Source organism: Amia ocellicauda, chromosome 2 (genome assembly GCF_036373705.1).
Source record: "Amia ocellicauda isolate fAmiCal2 chromosome 2, fAmiCal2.hap1, whole genome shotgun sequence".
Taxonomy (NCBI): Eukaryota; Metazoa; Chordata; class Actinopteri; order Amiiformes; family Amiidae; genus Amia; species Amia ocellicauda.
This window is the reverse complement of record NC_089851.1, coordinates 51,488,740-51,495,777: the sequence shown is the minus strand read 5'-3', so window position 1 is coordinate 51,495,777 and position 7,038 is coordinate 51,488,740. Positions and strand designations below refer to the sequence as shown.

The following is a 7,038-nucleotide window of genomic DNA, read 5'->3' as shown; positions in this document are numbered from 1 at the left end:
TTTCCGGCTGTAATAATCTCGCGAGGAGGCGCGTCTTTCTCGGTTACAAAACTTTGTACCAGGGTCGTCAGAGACTTGATGTTAATGAGCTTGTTGTTACAATGGTTCAGAGTGAAACCCTTAACTTTCATACAGGTCTTACCCGCAGCCGTTCTGTATGCGTAAGTCTTAGGACCCCCTGAAACAAACTCCACTATGTGGTCCTGAGGATCTAGCTCGCTCGTTAACTCCCCAAGGTAGTCCCCGAGGGGAGGGACCCAATCCCCTGGCCTGGTGACAAAGATTACAGAGTCAGTATCATGATAGAGCGTGCGTTCCTGCAGCTGATCCATTAAGTTGTACAGTTCAAGCCGGGCGTAAGCCGTGGTAAAAACCGCTATGAAAACATTAACGTTTCCCTGTTTGGTGGGGAAATCTTTAGGGGCCCTCCACTGGACCTGTGCCACGTGGTCATTTAAGAATTGAAAGTGTGATACTGCATGTTGTTTGGAAAACATAAATTCTATAAACTGTTCAGGGGTTTTAATCAAGGTTGTGTTTAGACGGTTATTTCTTTCCCCAAACTTACCCCACAAACTGTTTAAAATCAGTTTGGACATTTGTCTCTTGGCGGGGTTTACAGTTATGTTCCCCGGCTCTAGACGGATCCCTTCCTTTTCAAAATATTGCTGAACGTACCGCTCTTTGGCCGCGGAGTCAACACACCATGAGGGATAGCCCGATGCCTCCTGTTTCCCTTTCAGATGGGTCATAATGTACTCAGCAAAAAGAGTATCAGATTTTTCAGAAAAATGCCAAACCTCATACACCTTACCGACTCTGTAACCTTTCTCCACCGCCTTGTCAAGCTCAATGCTACACCAGACACCCGTCAGCGCTCTCTCGTCATCACTGTGCAGACACGAGGTATTTTGATTTTCAGTTTCCACACACGTTCTACACAGAGGGAACATCAATTTTCCCGAACACCTGTAAGGCAACACGGGTAAGAACAGCTCGCGAGGAGGGTACATGGTGACTTTGATCAAACCAAAGTACTGTCCGATTTCGAGAAAGTCACGATAAACAATGGTTGGATGCCCCACCGGGTACATTTTGGTCTTGTTGACATAAGGGTACAGACTGGTGAAATCATAGTAATCTACTCTCTCACCATCCTTTACCTCATAATGTAAACAGAGGGCGTTGGTACGACCCCCAAATAACGCATCCCTGGGCTCTAGACGTTCAGGAAAGTCCAAGGTTTCCATAAACCGTTGTACCCCCACATCCTGTTGCTTCAGGGTCGTCCACGCGTGTTCCCAAATCACCAGCACATTCAAACCATAGGTGTTTTTTAAAGTTTCAATTCGTTCCTGGAAATCATAGTACATGTCACCGCAGAGTTTTTGTGTTACGGGGTTAAAGGTGTTTGGGTCGAAGCACTGAGGACAGCCATGGTAAATACAACCAGCAAACTCATAAGCGGTACGCCGCCCGGACACGTCGCTAAAACCGTCTAAGTAGTAAGGACCCATTTTGACTTCCCCTTGATTTAAAGCATGTCTGATGAAGATGTTATCCCGGGCACTCAGATATTCCAGCCACTGTATGGAGACAGTCGAAAAGTTCTTTTGTCTAGCACGATAGTTGTCAGAAGTGGTGACCGCTATAGTGTTTTTCTGCAAGAAATTGGATCGATACATTTTCATGCAGAGAGACGCTATGGTCACACTTTGCAAAGGGTCGAGGCCCGATGTGTTGATAACCTCGGCGCGGAAACGCAAACAGGCTTCTTTAAGGATCACCACATCATTTTTACAATAAGCGGCCATCTCTTCGCGGAAATCAAAAACACCTCCCTTAACCGTATTGTACCATTTAAAGAATTCCTCCCTCTCATGAGACATCATAGTATCAACCCCATAATAAGAGGCGGGCGGGTAGGACCCTCGATAATTTTGAGTGTCCTTAGTATTAAAAAAATGGCAGAACCAGCCTTTCTTCTGAGCCTCAAAACCCAGAGCTTTAGGCAAAGCGCTCAATTTCATGGGGAGGAAATTTAACGAGTCTATGTAACGTTGGTTGAAAGCTTCGTCGGTGAAACACATGATCTTGCTACCCTGAGCTATTATTTTTGGGGTCACCCCATTTTCCACCAGATACTTCATCAAAATGTAAGAATCATAACCCTTAGCATTGTGGGCAATAAATGTGTAATTGATGTATTTTGGACCACGATACCGCGTAAAGAAAGCCCTGACACAACTCTCACCGCTAGCTGACCACTCACAATCCAACATGTCAATACAGTGTATATAATTAGCAACATGGACCCCGTTTTCTTGCCGGCATTCAAAATCAAAAAAGACATACCGGTTGTGCGGCGGCTCCTTTTTAACCGGCTGAATAAAGCACTGGTGTTCAGACCCCGGGGTTAAATCAGCATTACAGATCCTACATCTCGGCTCCAGACATTTGTGTGGTTTAGCCTCATAAAAACGGTACTGGAGGCAACATTGCGGGCAATATTTAGTTTGATCACAATAACTCCGTTTTTTAACCCCCTCAGCAGCGGCCCTCTGTACCTTATGTTCGGAAAAACAGAACGCGGAGAGACAAATCCTTAAGCAATCTTTACATCGGATGGTAGGGGCCAAACCCTTACGACATTGCGGATTGAAACAGACGTTACAGTAACCGTCACAGCGGTGCTTAAGCTTATCATTGAAGGCCTTATAACACCAATGACAAACATACGAACAACCCAAAAAAGCCGTCAAACTCTTTATTCCAAAGTAATGACTATCACTTAGGAAGAGAAACAGTGTCTGTGTATGGGTTTCAGGATGTGTCTGAAATTTCACAAATACTTCCTTTACCTCACAACGGTACCACACAACAATTTTTAAAGACAACAACTCCTCAAACCTGGTAATGTCTGAAAAGGCAACCATCTGTTGAGAGTTTAAGCCGGCCCTCTGATGAAGCATTAAAGCCTCTTGCATAGCTTGGGGTTCAGGCATGTCGGGGGTAAGTAGTTTTATTAAACTGTAAGCAAAACAGAGCTTATTGTCCCCATTGGAACTCACCACTAATTGCCTGAGCTTGTTCCTAATTATGTCGTTCTTCAAGCATTTCGACAGTCTTCTAAGTGCCCCACCCTCAGGGTTACGAACCACATTCATTACCAGAGACAGACTTTCATCCGCTAAGATGGATGCGTTACTTTGCAATAACGCTTCGATTTTAGCCAGAAATTCATCAACATCTAAATTATCTCCACTCATCATTACAGATAGGTTGCTAAACAAATCATCCCCTCTGAGTTCTAACTGTACAACATCTCGAGGTCTGACCCTTTCAGCAACCTGTTCAAGCATGTTTTGCAAGGCCTCGTGTATGTTGACAAATATTTCTGCATAATTGTCACAATTTAAAAGTTCTGCAAAATTAAAACGCTGAATCATTTCAAAATTGTTATAGGCCGGTCTATCTATAATCACGGGATCACTGTTACTCTTGGCCACATCATCATTTTGAACAAAGCCTTCAACCCCTACATTCTCACAGAGCATGTCCTCCACAACCTTATCAGTCTCAGAACCCTCCACATTCCGAACACCCCCACTGCTGACATCTACAAAACCCCCTTTTTGAGGAGGCTCATTTAAAGCCCGTAAAAGTCCTTCAAAGATATCCAACCGGTTAATGTCAAGACCCTCCTCTATAGTGACGGCTGCTTCTGCCGCCGTACTGTGTTCTAATTGTCTCAAATCATTTATAACAGGGGCAGAATTTGGTCGGGGTAGCGTCTCCAAAGCCTCCACCATTTCAAACAAATCGGGGTGAACTAGGGGTTGAACCTCTATAAGCTCTACCGTTGGGAGGTGGTTATTTAGATCATTGACCATCTGTAACAGGTCGGGGTTCACCGGTAAGTCTGTTAATTCACATTCTATCGGGGGTGATTGGGGGTTATTTAAATCATTTATCATTTGTAATAGTTCCTGGTTCATTGGGACATCAGAGGAGTTCACAACAGGGCCGGGGATGTTCTCTCGGGAAGGTCTTTTTGGGGCCCTAACTTGATCATAATCCTTTAGTTTGTGAGTTCTTTTACCAAGTCCGGACATTTTTTTATTTATTTCTTATTTTTCCAACAAATCACAATAGTAAGGCGTTCTGTATCTATTAAAACATTAAATACGGTACAATTCGTTAGTAAGGGTATTAATAAGGGTGTTTTGGCTCTCTATCACAAGGTTTTGTCCCACTAACACAAGTCTTTGATTTAGTAACAAAGTACGTAGCAACTCATGCCGACCTTCAGGAAGTAGCTCCGGGGAATGGTGTCCTGGCACAGCTTCAAAGGATCGTCGCTCCGGTAAATCTCGGTCGAAGGAGGCAGGGTGCGAGCGTATACTCACGGACGGAGACCAAGAAGGCCTTTGCGGTGACACCCTGGCCAATCGCGGTGTACTGTTCAGCGTTTCTGTAGCCAAGAAACGGGGATGGGGGGGCGATGTTGAAACCAGTCCGACGTTGGGTGGTGTGTCAACCCTGACTGACGGCGACCCCTGAGGTTGTTGGTTGCCTGTATTTGTTCCGACCGACAATGCGTCGGGCTGAATCTGGGTTGTTGAATTACCCCCAGAAGGCTGTGGCCTGAGTAGATGTTGGGGGGTCTCCAAGACCACCGTGGGGGATCCTCTCGGTGATCTCTCCGGGGAAGATGTTTGATCCCACTTAGACGGGGTGATTGTCCTCAATAGCTCATCCACAGAATGACTATCCCAAGAGTCTTGGGTAGAATAAAAATATACATTACATTTACATCTTTAAACGGCGACAGAAATCAAACTTAAAACAACATATCCAGGACCTTCAAAACCTTTAGCTTTTTTTAGACCTTTGAAAATAGTCTTAGACATTCACTACAACGCCTTATTATTTACAGACAATATATTTATTAGGACTTGATAATAAATGTAAAACAGAGAAGCCTCTGTAAATAAACGGTTTCTTAAATGTTTCTTTAAAAACTGTAATATTGTTAATAAAACTTTTTATACACACACACCCACACCACATTTCATTTTTAAACGAACCTTCCAAGTGTAAACGCTTCCTGATCCCGGGACTTCCTGTTTCACAAACGTTTTCACGATCTGTTTAAATATTAAATACAATGAACACCTTCAAGCCTTTTCCTACAGCCACTTTAAAACAGAAGTATAATTGCGGAAGATAAGCCAAACAACTTACTAAAACCTTTCGGCCAGCTTTACTTCCTAACCAGACGGTAGGACAATCGGTCATTTCTAAACACATGCCCCAGAAACAAGCCTAGACCTGTCCGGACTTCTAAAGATCTTTCCCAGAACCCCCCCGCCCTACAGGAAATGGGCACCCGTCGCTTAAATATCAGCCCTCAACGGGCAAACAAACCCCCTTTTAAAAACATTAAAGTTTGAAAGATCTTACTTACCTCCAAAGAATAATCGTTTCTTATGTTTTTCAGCTGGTTTAGCTTTTTGCACTTCTGTGGAGGTAAGAGACATGTTTAACCTTTAACCACTCCCGCTTTATAAAAAGCTTTAACCTCTTACAAACGGCAGATATATACTCACCGCTATCAGATACCGGGGCTGACGGCCTTTCAGATTCTTGAAAGGTTACGGTTCTCGAATGTAAAACGAAACAAGACCTCGATGTGGAAGGCCTTTCGTTGTCTCGAACCACGTTTCTTAATACTGTTAGAAAGGATAATTTTTTAAAATTAACAAAACGGGCCTCAAACATCTTACAGAAACGTTATACAAACAAACAGGGGTTTAGTTCTTACCCGGACGGCAGACCGCCTGTCTAGGGACAACCACTTCTCTTGTTTGCTCCTCGGAGACATTAATCACAGGCCTTTCGATAGTTTCTGTGTAATTAAAGAGACTGGCTTTAATATATATTAAAACGTTTTCATAACTCTAATGAGCCGCTTCAAAACCACACACACACACACAACCATACATAAGAACCCTTGAGCGTAAACACAAAAATCTTACCGTCGTTGTTCCAGATGATCTCCTCAGCGTTGGGAATTAACTCCTGTTGACTGGCTGAAAAATAATTTTACAGAACTTAAAACAGATGGTATAACCTTATTTACAATACATGACCACAACACGCTCTGAGTCAATGAAAATAATTTAATGACTTACCTAAAAACTCGTTTAAATCGAAGTCGTTGATGTTGTTTCCGGACATTGTTGATCTTTAGGCTTAAATCGAAAGGTCAGTACGAGTCTGTCGAGCTGAAGACCAGACCTTCATACTTATACTGACGGCCAGCTGCCGGATCTGCTTGTAAGGCATTGTTCTGGGCTGTCCTTTGTGCCATCCTGTTACCAATTAACATATCAAAAACAACCAATAAAATGACCCTGCATCAAATTTCAAATAGACACCAAGATGGCGACGATCTCTCTCCTCTCTACTCTAAACTTTTATTAGAACCTTTTGGTCTCTCAAAAAACATTTTTAAGCATCAAGACCTATAGTCAATAAACACTAAGAATATTTCAGACCTTTATACGCGCTAAAAAACAACTTGAGCCAAGAAAATAACTATAAAGATCTAAAATAAGTAGCGCTTTTACAGCGTTTTTTTTTTTTTTTTTTTTTTTTTTTTTAATAGCGATGCTTTGTTTGGTATTAAACAAGTCACAAACTACTCAGAACAGCGTTTATCCCCAGCAAAAGAGATATTTGGGTTTATTTTACAAAGCTTATAAATTATATAGTTTAAAAGTATTCTGAATGTTTTGATAACACACGCCATACCGACGTTTGTCTGAGCCCACCCCCAGCCCCCCCCATGGTGTGAGTGATTTAGCCTTGAGTGTTGTGATCTATTTAGCATTGAGTGATCAGTTGTTTTTATTTTTTAAATGATTCCTTATCATCAGGGATTGAGACTGCTAAAATACCTTAAAAACATATCCTTATCTTAAGTCTAACTCTTATGAGCTTTAAGAACCTAGAATGTATTTAAGTAAAACG

General features: G+C 42.5%; 1 long non-coding RNA gene across 1 annotated transcript; it reads right to left on the bottom strand.

Moving 5' to 3' along the window:
- Positions 1-4,380: 4,380 nt before the first annotated feature.
- LOC136712814 (uncharacterized) lies at positions 4,381-5,749 on the bottom strand. The gene is made up of 4 exons (XR_010804889.1): positions 5,613-5,749; positions 5,471-5,524; positions 5,091-5,150; positions 4,381-4,783 (listed from the first exon to the last, which is right to left on the bottom strand). It is a non-coding gene; the product is annotated as an uncharacterized LOC136712814 (long non-coding RNA).
- Positions 5,750-7,038: the final 1,289 nt, after the last annotated feature.